We start from the raw sequence: 16,650 nt of genomic DNA on the forward strand, positions 1-16,650 counted from the left end.
GTGACAAAAACATCATAGTTTAGTATTTCATCCAAAATGTGACAAAAACGTCATAGTTTAGTTTGTCGTCCAAAAAAATGACAAAAACGTCATAGTTTAGTAAGTCATGCAAAATGTAACAAAAATGTCATAGTTTGGTATGTCGTTCAAAATGTAACAAAAATGTCATAGTTTAGTTTGTCGTCCAAAAAATGACAAAAACATCATAGTTTAGTAGGTCATGCAAAATGTAACAAAAATGTCATAGTTTAGTATGTCGTTCAAAATGTGAAAAAAACGTCATAGTTTAGTATTTCATCCAAAATGTGACAAAAACGTCATAGTTTAGTTTGTCGTCCAACAAATGACAAAAACATCATAGTTTAGTATGTCGTTCAAAATGTGAAAAAAACGTCATAGTTTAGTTTGTCGTCCAACAAATGACAAAAACATCATAGTTTAGTATGTCGTTCAAAATGTGAAAAAAACGTCATAGTTTAGTATTTCATCCAAAATGTGACAAAAACATCATAGTTTAGTTTGTCGTCCAACAAATGACAAAAACATCATAGTTTAGTATGTCGTTCAAAATGTAACAAAAATGTCATAGTTTAGTGTGTCGTTCAAAATGTGACAAAAACGTCAGTTTAGTATGTCGTCCAAAATGTGACAAAAACATCGTAGTTTAGTATGTCGTCCAAAAAATGACAAAAAAAGTCATAGATTAGTATGTCGTTCAAAATGTGACAAAAATGTCATAGTTTAGTATGTCGTTCAAAATGTGAGAAAAACGTCAGTTTAGTATGTCGTCCACAATGTGACAAAAACATCATAGTTTAGTATGTCGTGCAAAAAATGACAAAAACGTCATAGTTTAGTATTTCGTTCAAAATGTGACAAAAACGTCATAGTTTAGTATTTCATCCAAAATGTGACAAAAACGTCATAGTTTAGTTTGTCGTCCAAAAAATGACAAAAACATCATAGTTTAGTAAGTCATGCAAAATGTAACAAAAATGTCATAGTTTGGTATGTCGTTCAAAATGTAACAAAAATGTCATAGTTTAGTATGTCGTTCAAAATGTGACAAAAATGTCATAGTTTAGTATGTCGTTCAAAATGTGACAAAAACGTCAGTTTAGTATGTCGTCCAAAATGTGATGAAAACGTCATAGTTTGGTATGTCGTCCAAAAAATGACAAAAACATCATAGTTTATTATGTCGTTCAAAATGTGACAAAAACGTCATAGTTTAGTATGTCATCCAAAATGTGACAAAAACGTCATAGTTTAGTATGTTGTTCAAAATGTGACAAAAATGTCATAGTTTCGTATGTCGTCCAAAAAATGACAAAAACGTCATAGTTTAGTATGTCACCCAAAATGTGACAAAAACGTCATAGTTTAGTTTGTCGTCCAAAAAAATGACAAAAACATCATAGTTTTGTATGTCGTCCAACATGTTGGAACAAGGTGTCCAGATAGCTCAACTGGTTAAGAAGGTGATTTGTAAACAGAACTTCGTCAGAGATGCAGGTTCAATTCCAGCTCCTGATCCTTTACTGCATGGGTTTCCTGTTTTCCTCTCTCCCTGTTGATTAATTTAGAAAGGAATAAAATTGTTAAAGAAAATATATTTATGTTTCTATGAAAACACAATACAATACATCATTTTCTTAATCGTACATAAATGTATGTGAATACAATGTTCCATGGGTATGTCAATATTCTTAGCGGAGGTCTGCGCTCTGTGAGTCATAGTTTGGTATGTTGTCCAAAATGTAACTAAAACGTCATAGTTTAGTATGTCATCCAAAATGTGGAAAAAAACGTCATAGTTTAGTATGATGTCCAAAATGAGAGAAAAAACGTCATAGTTTAGTATGTCGTCCAAAAAATGACAAAAACATCATAGTTTGGTTTGTCGTCCAAAAAATGACAAAAACGTCATAGTTTAGTAAGTCATGCAAAATGTAACAAAAATGTCATAGTTTGGTATGTCGTTCAAAATGTAACAAAAATGTCATAGTTTAGTATGTCGTTCAAAATGTGACAAAAATGTCATAGTTTAGTATGTCGTTCAAAATGTGAGAAAAACGTCAGTTTAGTATGTCGTCCACAATGTGACAAAAACATCGTAGTTTAGTATGTCGTCCAACACGTTGGAACAAGGTGTCCAGATAGCTCAACTGGTTAAGAAGGTGATTTGCAAACAGAACTATGTCAGGGATGCAGGTTCAAATCCAGCTGATGATCCTTTACTGCATGGGTGTCCTGTTTTCCTATCTCCCTGATGATTAATTTAGAAAGGAATAAAATTGTTAATGAAAATATATTGCTTATGTTTCTATGAAAACACAATACAATACTTCAATTTCTAAATCGTATATCAATGTATGTGAATACAATGTTCCATGTGAATGTCAATATTCCTGGCGGAGGTCTGCGCTCTCTGAGTCATAGTTTGGTATGTTGTCCAAAATGTTACTAAAACGTCATAGTTTAGTATTTCATCCAAAATGTGACAAAAACGTCATAGTTTAGTATGTTGTTCAAAATGTGACAAAAATGTCATAGTTTCGTATGTCGTCCAAAAAATGACAAAAACGTCATAGTTTAGTATGTCACCCAAAATGTGAGAAAAACGTCATAGTTTAGTATGTCGTTCAAAATGTGAGAAAAACGTCAGTTTCGTATGTCATCCAAAATGTGACAAAAACGGCATAGTTTAGTTTGTCGTCCAAAAAAATGACAAAAACATCATAGTTTTGTATGTCGTCCAACATGTTGGAACAAGGTGTCCAGATAGCTCAACTGGTTAAGAAGGTGATTTATAAACAGAACTTAGTCAGAGATGCAGGTTCAATTCCAGCTCATGATCCTTTACTGCATGGGTTTCCTGTTTTCCTCTCTCCCTGTTGATTAATTCAGAAAGGAATAAAATTGTTAAAGAAAATATATTTATGTTTCTATGAAAACACAATACAATACTTCATTTTCTTAATCGTACATAAATGTATGTGAATACAATGTTCCATGGGTATGTCAATATTCTTAGCGGAGGTCTGCGCTCTGTGAGTCATAGTTTGGTATGTTGTCCAAAATGTAACTAAAACGTCATAGTTTAGTATGTCATCCAAAATGTGGAAAAAAACGTCATAGTTTAGTATGATGTCCAAAATGAGAGAAAAAACGTCATAGTTTAGTATGTCGTCCAAAAAATGACAGAAACATCATAGTTTGGTATGTCGTCCAAAAAATGACAAAAACGTCATAGTTTAGTATGTCGTCCAAAATGTGACAAAAACGTCATAGTTTAGTTTGTCGTCCAAAAAATGACAAAAACATCATAGTTTAGTAAGTCATGCAAAATGTAACAAAAATGTCATAGTTTAGTATGTCGTTCAAAATGTAACAAAAATGTCATAGTTTAGTGTGTCGTTCAAAATGTGACAAAAACGTCAGTTTCGTATGTCGTCCAAAATGTGACAAAAACATCGTAGTTTAGTATGTCGTCCAAAAAATGACAAAAAAGTCATAGATTAGTATGTCGTTCAAAATGTGACAAAAATGTCATAGTTTAGTATGTCGTTCAAAATGTGAGAAAAACGTCAGTTTAGTATGTCGTCCACAATGTGACAAAAACATCATAGTTTAGTATGTCGTGCAAAAAATGACAAAAACGTCATAGTTTAGTATTTCGTTCAAAATGTGACAAAAACGTCATAGTTTAGTATTTCATCCAAAATGTGACAAAAACGTCATAGTTTAGTTTGTCGTCCAGAAAATGACAAAAACATCATAGTTTAGTAAGTCATGCAAAATGTAACAAAAATGTCATAGTTTGGTATGTCGTTCAAAATGTAACAAAAATGTCATAGTTTAGTATGTCGTTCAAAATGTGACAAAAATGTCATAGTTTAGTATGTCGTTCAAAATGTGACAAAAACGTCAGTTTAGTATGTCGTCCAAAATGTGACAAAAACATCGTAGTTTAGTATGTCGTCCAACACGTTGGAACAAGGTGTCCAGATAGCTCAACTGGTTAAGAAGGTGATTTGCAAACAGAACTATGTCAGAGATGCAGGTTCAAATCCAGCTCATGATCCTTTACTGCATGGGTGTCCTGTTTTCCTATCTCCCTGATGATTAATTTAGAAAGGAATAAAATTGTTAATGAAAATATATTGCTTATGTTTCTATGAAAACACAATACAATACTTCAATTTCTAAATCGTATATCAATGTATGTGAATACAATGTTCCATGTGAATGTCAATATTCCTGGCGGAGGTCTGCGCTCTCTGAGTCATAGTTTAGTTTGTCGTCCAAAATGTTACTAAAACGTCATAGGTTAGTATGTCATCCAAAATGTGACAAAAACGTCATAGTTTAGTATGTCGTTCAAAATGTGACAAAAATGTCATAGTTTAGTATTTCGTTCAAAATGTGACAAAAACATCATAGTTTAGTGTTTCATCCAAAATGTGACAAAAACGTCATAGTTTAGTTTGTCGTCCAAAAAATGACAAAAACATCATAGTTTAGTAAGTCATGCAAAATGTGACAAAAATGTCATAGTTTAGTATGTCGTTCAAAATGTGACAAAAACGTCAGTTTAGTATGTCGTCCAAAATGTGACAAAAACATCGTAGTTTAATATATCGTCCAAAAAATGACAAAAAAGTCATAGTTTAGTATGTCGTTCAAAATGTGACAAAAACGTCATAGTTTAGTATGTCGTTCAAAATGTGAGAAAAACGTCAGTTTAGTATGTCGTCCAAAATGTGACAAAAACATCATAGTTTAGTATGTCGTGCAAAAAATGACAAAAACGTCATAGTTTAGTCTTTCGTTCAAAATGTGACAAAAACATCATAGTTTAGTATTTCATCCAAAATGTGACAAAAACGTCATAGTTTAGTTTGTCGTCCAAAAAATGACAAAAACATAATAGTTTAGTCAGTCATGCAAAATGTAACAAAAATGTCATAGTTTGGTATGTCGTTCAAAATGTAACAAAAATGTCATAGTTTAGTTTGTCGTCCAAAAAATGACAAAAACATCATAGTTTAGTAGGTCATGCAAAATGTAACAAAAATGTCATAGTTTAGTATGTCGTTCAAAATGTGACAAAAACGTCATAGTTTAGTATTTCATCCAAAATGTGACAAAAACGTCATAGTTTAGTTTGTCGTCCAACAAATGACAAAAACATCATAGTTTAGTATGTCGTTCAAAATGTGACAAAAACGTCATAGTTTAGTATGTCGTCCAACAAATGACAAAAACGTCATAGATTAGTATGTCGTCCAAAAAATGACAAAAACATCATAGTTTAGTAGGTCATGCAAAATGTAACAAAAATGTCATAGTTTAGTATGTCGTTCAAAATGTGACAAAAACATCATAGTTTCGTATTTCATCCAAAATGTGACATAAACGTCATAGTTTAGTTTGTTGTCCAAAAAATGACAAAACATCATAGTTTAGTATGTCGTTCAAAATGTGACAAAAACATCATAGTTCAGTATGTCGTCCAACAAATGACAAAAACGTCATAGATTAGTATGTCGTTCAAAATGTGACAAGAATGTCATAGTTTAGTATTTCGTTCAAAATGTGACAAGAACGTCATAGTTTAGTATGTCATCCAAAATGCCAACAAAACATCATAGTTTAGTATGTCATCCAACAAATGACAAAAACGTCATAGATTAGTATGTCGTCCAAAATGAGACAAAAACTGTCATAGTTTGGTATGTCGTCCAAAATGTGACATAATCGTCATAGTTTACTATGTGGTCTAAAATGTGAGAAAAATGTCAGAGTTTAGTATGTCGTCCAAAATTTCAGTAAAATGTCATATTTTCATATGTTGTCCAAAATGTGACAAAAACTTCATAGTTTTGTATGTCATCCAAAATGTTCTAAATCGTACATAAATGTATGTGAATACAATGTTCCATGGGAATGTCAATATCCTTGGCGGAGATCTGCGCTCTCTGAGTGCTTTTCTAGTTTAGTATGTCATTCAAAATGTGGAAAAAGCGTCATAATTTTGTATGTCGTCCAAAATATCACTAAAACGTCATAGTTTAATATGTTGACCAAAATATCACTTAGAAGTCATAGTCCAGTATGTCTAAGCTATGACTTTTTCGTGAATTGAGCAGCATTGGCTGAGTACTGCACTCTCTGAGTGTTTTTCTAGTTTGTTATGTAATACTTGGAGTAAAACACTATTTTTGAAAATTTAAGTTCAATGCATTACTTTAATAGGAAGCTAAGCCTTTTCAATAGGTCTCACCAGCGATTTAGCTGAGAGTTTTTCAGTTTTAGTTTTACCTGGCAGTTTCTCCCATACACTGGTTTAAACAATTAAGAAATTGTCATTTTTCGACTGGTCAAGTTTATAGAATGTACTAGGGGAGAATGGGGTCAAATGGCCTCGTTTTTATTTGAGATGTCTTAGCAGTGGAGGTATGACAGTCACGTCTAAAAATAAAACATGTACATATACTTAGGAACGTGGGGCATCCCTGGGAATAATTGGTTTGGATATAAAATAATGGTAAATGGTCTGTATTTCTATCACGCTTTACTATACCTGCAAGGTACCCAAAGCGCTTTACACAATACATCACATTCACACACTGATGGCGGAAGCTGCCATGCAAGACGCTAACCACGACCCATCAGGAGCAATTAGGTGTTTGGTGTCTTGCTCAGGGACACCTTGACATGAACACAACAGGCCAAGGATCGAACCAGCAACCCTCCGGTTGCAAGACGGCCACTCTACCCACTGATCCATGCCGCCCCGTATAAATAAATAGTTTTTAAAATACAGTTTTCCAAAAATAGTGTTTTCTTGTCTCAACCTGCCCCTGGCAAGGGATAAATTGAGCCTTTTGAGAAAATATCCATCCATCCATTATATATACTATCTATATTAGTCTATCGCAGGGCTATACAGACAAACAATCACACAATTTAGAATAATAAATTAATCTCAGCATATTTTTAGACTGTGGGAGGAAGGCGGAGTACCCGGAGAAAACTCACACATGCAGAGGGAGAACATGCAAACTCTATGCAGAAAGATCCCGGGAAGACCTGGACACGAACCGGGGATCTTCTGGCCGCAAGGCGAAAGCACTAACTACCACACCACTGTGCAGCCCCCGGAGAAAATACGCCGGCCTTCTGGCTCAAGTAAACCCACCGTCACTATTTCAACCAAAGTGCATCATCCAGGTAGTTTAGAGCTAACTTCATGCCAACAGTTTATCCTCACATTGTAGCATACTAATGCACTAACACGTGCAATTATTTCAGATGTGTCAATAATTGTTCACACAACACTCATACAACCATAAACATGAAAAATGTACTCTGAAAAGCAAAAACCTGTTTTGTTAACTAAAATGTGAGTCCCTCTTTACTCTATGTGCTCCTTCTCTTCACTGGGAGAGTATAACGGATATATCTTCAAAAATATTTGGTCACATGACCAATTTCCTCTGTGACTTTTTTTAAACAAAGGATGGCTCAACTCACCTACAGGTTCATCTTACCCCACTCTGCACTACACTGTTTTAAAGACTATGAGAAAGACTTCAAAATAAAAACTGACCTTTTGTTGCATTTGCTTTCCTCTTCTTGTCTTACTTTACAGAACTCTTTGACCTTAACCTGTCTGGTGAGGTCTTAGGCCGAATCTTGCTCTTCTTTGTCTCCTGTTCTCTTCATGTTGAAGATCTTTTCTTAGTGCTATTAGGTCTTGCATTTGTTCTTATTGCTTTCTGGCCATTGGGTGCTTTAGGTTTTGCTCTTGCTTAATGTTCTATCTGTTGGAGACTGGAGCCCTGCAGTTGGTCTTGTCTTGCACCACCTCCCAGTTCATTGGTGAACTTTTCTTGAGTTTAGAAGATGCACCTCCTCTGGTTGGTTTTCTTCTGTTGAACTGGAGAACAAGCTTGTATGTAAGGACTGTGATATGAGGAAGTTCGTTGGGTCTTTTGATCACATCTATATGATCTTTTGATGGAACTGGTGTCAGTATGGGTCAATGTATTTCTGGCTTTTTCTTTTAGTCATCAGTGTATTGCTCTGTTGCTAAATCGAAACCCTCATTGAAGGCTCTCTGTGTGTCTTCATGCTGACATCACAGTGATGTTGTGCAGGCTTCCCTTCTCCAATAACAGTGAGAAAAGGTGGTGGCACAATCCTCCAAAATCATCTTTTAACATAAGGAGGTGGTGTTGGATACATGAGAGTGGCCTTGGGCATCTTCCCTTCTGATGGCGCTTTCTTTGTCCATACACTCCTTTTGACTTTCTGGGACCACTTTTACTTCAGTGGGAGATGCCAAACTGCCAACTTTGTCTTTATAGCTTCTGATGCTGCAGATTCATCCATTGTTAGAATCTCTATAATCCCCTTTATTTTCCTCAAGAACTTAGCCTCTGGAAAAGACCACAGAGGAAATCACGACATTACTACATACTATGTTTTTATATCATGAGTAATGGAATTATTGATCTTTCATTATTTTGAGTGATGTTCTTGTTTTACCTTTATTGCAGATTTGAGCCAAAACTTAGTGTGATGTAGTCTTAGATTTAAGCTGTTATAAAGCATTTTTGCTATGTGTGACAGTTAAATGGTGTAGGCTGGATTTTTTTTGTTGTTGTTTACCTTTATTATGATATGACATGTAGTTGAAAAAATATTTACAATGTTTTTCAGGAATTAATTATAAAAAATTACAAAATCTTCACAACATTTACACACAGAATTCTAAAATGACACCCAGATTAGTTAAAATAACTTAATATGCTTCTAGTTAGTTAATAATATTACAAAAAATTGACTGATTTCATCCACTGCTTTAAAACTTACTGTCCTACTGTCAATTAAGCACTTGTTTGTATGTCTGTATTAATCTTAAAAAGCCAAAACTAACATTCCTCAGCTGTTGTTTTGGATAAAGCTTTGATTAGATTAGCTCTGGATCCAACTACTTATTCCTTTAAAATACTGTATGTGATATATTTAAACATCAGCTCACCCCACAGCTCCTAGTAGTGGAAGAAAACAACCTTGAGGTCAGCTTCAGGGGAAGAGTTTCGAAGGCTGATCAGCTCCAACCAATACTGCTGTGAAAACTCAGGGCTGTCAGCAGGTAGTGAGAGGAGTGTCACTTCATCACACTTCTCAGTCCATACGGATACAAACTTTGGGACTTTATCTGTAAGTCACCTAGAAAATTGTGCTTTTCACTGTAGAGTGTTAGTCTATGTACTATATGAACTGAGTTCCACAATGTTTTGATGTCACAGAGCTGATGTCACTTATTAATTCATATTATATTATATTATATTATTTCATTTTAACTATAGCCCAGCTTTAGTTTGTCATCAGTAATCACTAAAACGGTTATCAGAAGGACAGTTAGGTTCACTCAACTGGAGATACATCTGATACTGCACTGTATGTGGCACAGCAATAGTAGGAAAACATTAGAGCACAAAGGAGCCAACATTTATAGCAGTTCTTTAATTTGTAACTTTAATGCAGCTACATCCACTACACTAACCAAGCCTAGTCACCACAGGGCGGTAATGGTTGAACTACAGTGACAGCCTGTGTAAGATGTACAGAAAATTATTTTTAATGATGTTCTTGATGCTATTTGGGATGTGACGTCAATAGCGGGCTTGCCTCACTGCCGTCCTTGTCTTCTGCCACGAGAAGCTGGCTTGTGAGTGAATCTAGATAACGGCCGAGTGCTACGTGATGTGCAACGCATAATGCTAACACATACTTGGAGAGCTGTAAAAAGTGGGTCACCCAGCCCACTGAGATTCAGCCTGTACCATTCACTGATGTGGAAATAAGTCTCCTGCATCAGGCCCAGCTAGCAAGGCTGCACTACCAAACGCTGCCACAGTCAGCACCCAGCTTTGTACTACACAAAGGTCCACATTTATGCTTTTAAGGCAGAACCAGACATTATTATGCAACTAAAGCCTAAAAAATGTATAAACCGGCACATTATCATCACTATTTAAAGAAACTGACCATAATATGTGATTTAGTCAACATGCTCTGGAGACATTTCACTTGTACTGGATGATAAGTGAAATCTGTGCACCAGGCTGTGCCTGTTTTTAATGTGATTATTTAGCCTTGAGGTTTTTGCCACAAGAAACACCACATGGCCATAAATTGTGTTCTTTGTCCAAGAAATGCCTGTATGACTTTTTATCTTTACTCTCTCAGCAAATGTGAGTTATTTCTGTCATATTCTATCATATTTCCTGTGTCTTCATGACAGTTATGCACACAGAGTAATTTACCTCGTAGACTCACATATAACTCACATAGTTCGGATAGACTTGGCTGTCACTGCTGCTGACAGTCTTGCAGAATGTCAACTTTGTATTGCTAGCAGGCATAAACACTGGAAGAATGAATCCCTCGAGTTTAGGAAACCTGTGTGTTTATATAAGTCTGTCAGACCCGGTGTAATGTATGCAGATATTTGAGCTCCTGCAGCTATGACATCGGGTCAGAGTTGGATATAATGTAAGGGCAAGTAAAACCCTTGTCGGACGACTGATGGCCAGGAGCCAGCGCTACTCTCAGCAAACCTCACTGGCAGGCAACATGCAGGCTTCAATCCACATGCACCGCCGAAAGCCAGAAGTTTTCATTGCCACGGTTGGCTCACAACTGTAGCTGGATCTGCTCACTGTTGGCCCAATGTAAAGCCAGTGAGACGGGCTTACTGTCAGTCCATTACCAGATTCAAGACATTCACCTACAAGGGCATCTTATAAGGACATGGAACGGAATGGTTTGAACTGAACAAAATGGGAAAATAAATGAGAAGACTGGAAAAAGAAAAAACAAAATTTCAAAGAGCAACATAATCTCAATCATAATACTCCTGTACTGGCACTTCATCATTTTAGCAATATAATAAAATTCTTCCATTCAATCCAGTCTTCAGGTGGGAGTCAAGGATGCACCATTTTTACACTTCAAATAAGAGGACAGCATCTTTCCCCTAGCTGTAGTGTAAAACAGGGTATACAGTGCATTTTAAAGCCGTTCCCCCTCTGGGGTCTAATTGTGGCCAGCCAACAGTGAATGGAGAGCAGCACACAGATCTCAGGGGAGTGAAGAAGCTAGGGCAAACAGTCCAGAGCCATTACTGACTGCTCCCTGTTTTTTCTGAAAGCCATGCCCCAGTGAGTTCACCTTTAACAACTACTTTATAGGATATATTAAAGCTTATTGCAAAGCACACAGGATTGAATATAATTTCAGGTATATGTAGTTCAAATAAAGCAGATGACTTCCTCCACATTCATCCTTCTCTCAACCCCCCTCTCCCCTACTTCATTCATTTATCTTCCACCTCATCCTTCCTCATTCTCTTTCTCCTCGGGCTGTCTCTGTTTAGTTTGGGGAATATTTGATTGGCAGGTTATAACCCGCGGTGGGGCTGACATTGAGAAAATGTCTTATCTGTAAGTAGCGTTAATTCTTACAGTAATTTCAGAGAATAGCTACACGATTGCAGGGAAAGAGCGGAGGCAAATGTAGACGATGATGCACACCAAAACTGGGCCATACTGTACATGTACCTTATTTTTTTCACAACGAGAAGGAAACAGATTAAATTTCAAGTGAACACACACTTCAGAATATGTATCCAGATATACATTCTACAAAGGGGGTGATCTTATGTATTAATTTTAAGATTTTTCTTTCTTGTTTTCCTGTTTTATTTAATGGTAAGCAGTAACAAATTCAGCAGACATGGAATGACATTCAGGTAAGGTCATGCACCAGACCTGTGCCCATGATGTCACCACCACATGTCGTACATCCCACTAAGACACTGGGTGCTTTTATATTGGGTTATAAAGCAGAAAATAAAGGGGATGCAGACAATGTAATGCTTTTAGTGTAAGAGGCTACAAGTAAATGAACCAATATCCAAACAAATAAACTGTAACATAAACCTAATGCTTGTAATGCTTATAAAGGCTTAGACATATTAAACATATACAAACTGGTTGGTCTTGGTGTTCATTTGTCTGGCAAAGATTTTAAAAACACTGGTTGAAGTCTCACGTTATTAATAAATGAACATCTACTCATTGTGTCTTCATACAAAGCTATTTTGTGGTTTCTAATCTGGTCCTGGTATCCGAGCCATTCTTTCTTTTATTTACAGTGGCCACCTGTTACTAAAATCCCCACTTTCTCCAAACACAAACATCAATTTGCAAATACTTGCCAACCCAGAGGGTCTTCTGTTGTATGCTTTGATCACAGAGCCCATACAGTTCAGCGGTGAACCGAGCAGGGCTGTCTCTGAAAAGTGGAAATCGTAGTAGTGTAGTAGCAGGAGCAGGAAGAGTCAGAATGAATGGGCTGATTCAAGAACTTCACACAGTTATTTCCCCACAGGCAGCAAGCTCTACCTCATTAGTACAGCCCTCACCTGACTCTGCGCTCCACTCGCCTGCCTCTCTGGTGAAATATGAGGCTCGCTGAACTGGAGACCATGCCACTGCTGGAGGACAGAAGCACAACACACACAGTAACAATACACGTTACATATTCAGACAGGTGCACTGATGAGTACAGTAAAGCAGCAAGATGCATGCCTGTATTTGCTGATATGCTTGTGCATGAGTGAGTTGTATTGTGTTTTTGTTTGTGTGTATATTTGTCCCATCCTGGACCTATATGCAAAAGAGCCTCGCCCTCTGATTAACAGTGATGAGTGGCTGAAGATAGTGAGGTCGACCTCTCTGTCGCTCAGCGAAAGCTTTTATCTAACTCCTCAGGAGATTCAGCCATGTGATGTCGCCTCAGTGCTCCTGTCTTAAGTCCCATGGCCTCATCTCACCTTATTATCTCCATCACCTCCTCTCTCTCAGGCTTTCTTTTAATGACTGTCTGTCGCTCTCCCATGTGCACCCACAGACCCTCAGAATTACTCATTCACCCACGACACACAGATCACTGCATACATGGTCACACGCAGTTCTCGCACATTGAGTATTTTAATTGACTACCTTTTGCTAATCTGAAATCTTTTTCTTTTCTGTTCTTCACTTTCTCCATTTGTAAAGGTAACATTCCATTGTAGGAATGCAGGATGATTTATAGATATAAGCACTCATGCATCGCATGGCCACACCAGGTATGAGGTCAGAGTACATGAGCACATGAGGCAGCAGTCTCTCCTAATGGGAGTGGCACCAGTTTAGTATGTGCCTTTTTCATAAGCATTGGGAATGGCCACACTGCCCCCCAGTGGATTACATCAGAATTGCAACGTTAAGTATGACTGATTATTGTCCTGAGGCTATGCTGGAGTGAAAAGGGTTGGGTACAAAGCAGCTGAGGGCTGCTGTTAACTGGCTAAAATGTGTGTCCAAAGGGACGCTGGCAGTCCAGTTATTACTATGTAGGATTTATTTAACTGTAGCCTATGGCCCAGAGACATCTTATTTTGTGTGTAACCAGGTATCCTTCAGTGGTGCTGGAGCAATAACCTCTAGAGTGGCTTCTGCATTCCCTGCAACTGTATGTAGTCTGTGTGAAATATAAATTTTGTATGATTTCCTGATTTACTAAGCACAGAAAAGCCCTGCAAGTAACAGCACATAGCAAAATATTTGTCTAACTCCAGTCTGGCACACCAAGCATTGTTTACTCACCTTTAGGAGAGTTGTAAGATGCTACAGCTGCTAGTTAGCTTAATAGCTTAGCATGGAGACTGGGGACAGTGGGAGCAGCTATCCCACTCTGTACAAAAATTAAACAAACTAACAGTAATAATAGCAAATCAATCTACCAGCAGCCTGAAGCAGTCTATAAAAAAAACAAATTTTGATTTTAAGGGCCAGACTGTTTCTTGAAGAGGAGCAGTGACTTCTTGGTGTCTTGTAAGCAAACTGGCTTCTAGCAGCAACATATCCCAAAAATGTCAAGCTGTTGCCTGTGTTAACATTGCAGAAATATAGATAGACAGATATAGACAGTGCTGCCAACTTATGACAGTGACATTTGGTTTTTGCAGGATGCAGATGGGGTCTGGGGGCCCTCTCCCAGAAAATTTTGAAAATTGTTGATCCCATTTCCTGTATTCTGGTGTAATTTAAGAGCATTTTGCCTGTTATAACCTTATTATAGAGATAACATTAAGGGATGATAAAAAAAAAAACAAAAAAACATTGAGCTTAAAAAAAGCAGAAAAAACAGAGGAAGGACAGGCAGTATTGAAAATGGTCCTTCATATAAAATATGGATAAAGTTCTGTGGCTGGATGTGCACAACATATTTCAGTATTTTCCATAAATACGGTATATGCATAATTGAAATAACTCCAGCAACCACTTTGTAAAATTTGTCTTGGAGAATTTTAATGCACACACTCAACAGCTTCAAGTTGACCACATCAGCCCAACAAAACAATAAAAAGTGTTTAAGCAAAAACAAAACATACAGTGGGTAAGGAAAGTATTCAGACCCCTTGAAATTTTTCACTCTCTGTGTCACTGCAGCCATTTGCCAAAATCAAAAACGTGTGAATGAATCATGTGTTGACCCAGGCCAGCCTGCCACTAAATTTGTTATGATCATGTCCGATGTACAAATAATTTGTACAATGACTGAATGTACATTTTTTCGGTTCACATAGACAAATTCATTTTCACTCGGAGCCCTTACAGCAACATGAGTGCAGTCAGTTACGCCGATTACATTTGGGAAACCGAACATTGCTGCAAATTGCCGTTTAATGTTGGCCTGTTCATCCACAGTGTAAGGAAACCTGATGTATTGACTGGTCATGTTTATAATGTCATCCAAAACAGCTGGCATAATTGCGCTGAGGGATGGTTGTGATATGCTAGACCTAAAGGACATCATTTAACTGTATATCAGACCCAGACAGGATTTAGACAATAAATGTAACCTCATATATTCTTCATATAAAACACATACCTGTCGGCCACTTAACGGTGGAAGGAGCCGGTGTCGCCAGAAACCCCCGAGTCGTCAGCTCCTGTGTCTATACCGGGTTGGCGTGGTTTGGGCGGGTGGGTCTGTCTAAGACGGCCCAGTTCAGCACATAGATCCAAGAGTACTGCTCTAGGGAATCTGAATCGGCTTGTTAGCCAGTCATCATCATGGGCAAATCCCCGTGAACCTTAAAATCTCTCTCCATTCTTAACGTGATCTTCCAGCAATGCCAGCGCATCCATTGTGCCACATTACGCACGGCTGTCACTCGCTATTTATCCGCCTGATCAGCGATTTCACTGATTGTCACATGCCTTTTCCAAATTAGTAATCAATCAGTGCCACTCACCGCTCTATATCATTTGAAGATGGAAGTTTGATATATGAACATAGTTCTGCAAATACAGTCGTAGGCCGAATGGCGCACTATATGAACATCTACAACAATGAGGGTTTATGATTATCCGGCTCTACAAGTCTAATATGTGATGAAAATTAAAGTTTGAGATCAATCTGGTTTCAATTCACCACTTCACCCTCCGGCACTGCTGTTCCCTCTGTCTCCAAAATGTGCTTAAGCAAGCATCAAAGTTGGCACACCGGTACGCACATTCTCACGCCAAGTTTATTTTTAGAAATCACAACCTTTGCGTACGGTACGCCACTTTCTAGCCCTGTTTTGTGCATACACAAGCTTTATAAATGAGGCCCATGGTCTTGAACTGGCAACCTGCAGCTCCATAGGCAAACCCTTAACTCACTGAGCTACAGATCAGATAAAAAAACATAATTTCGTCGTTCCTTTGTAGTTTCCAAGTGACCACATGGGTGGAGCCAAGGCGGAGTCAGAGTGGAGTCAGGGCAGAGAGTAGGAGGGGACATGGGTGGCAGCCTCCCCCCTCTACCCCTCACCTCCCCCCACTGCCCCCCTCTACTCCCCCACCGCCCACCACACCTTCCCCCGCCCGACGAGTTTTTTTGAAAATCCGAGTCTCGACGGGTTTCCCGAGTTTCTGGAGTTTCCACCAGGTCGGAGGCAGAAGAACTTGTCATGAAGAGGTGTTGAAGTCGGTGAGGATGGAGTGACTTTTATCAGTGACTAGAAGAAAGACAAATAGAAGAGCAGGTCTTTAACCACCATCAATAAAATCCATGGAGTCGGCTCCAGAGAAATGAAGGAAGGTCAACTTTTATCAACCTCCATCCAGATGTTCAACTTGATATCTTTACTTTGAGATTTTTAGAACCACAAATAATGTAGCCGCAAGGGGACACAAGCCAGTGTCTTATTGTGCCGGTCCCAAGCCCGGATAAATACAGAGGGTTGTGTCAGGAAGGGCATCAGATGTAAAACTTTGGCCAAATCAATCATGCAAATCAAATGTATGACTTCCATACCGGATCGGTTGAGGCCTGGGTTAACAACGACCGCCATCGGTGCTGTCGACCTACAGGGTGCCAGTGGAAAATGGACTACTGTTGGTCGAAGGAGGGGAGGAAGGTGTGTTCGTAGGAAGAGAGAGGGAAGAGGAACACCAAGAGTCTAGGACTGAGAGTAGGGACTTTGAATGTTGGAACTATGACAGGAAAAGATAGAGAGCTGGTTGA

The sequence above is a fragment of the Acanthochromis polyacanthus genome, chromosome 2 (genome assembly GCF_021347895.1).
Source record: "Acanthochromis polyacanthus isolate Apoly-LR-REF ecotype Palm Island chromosome 2, KAUST_Apoly_ChrSc, whole genome shotgun sequence".
Classification (NCBI taxonomy): Eukaryota; Metazoa; Chordata; class Actinopteri; family Pomacentridae; genus Acanthochromis; species Acanthochromis polyacanthus.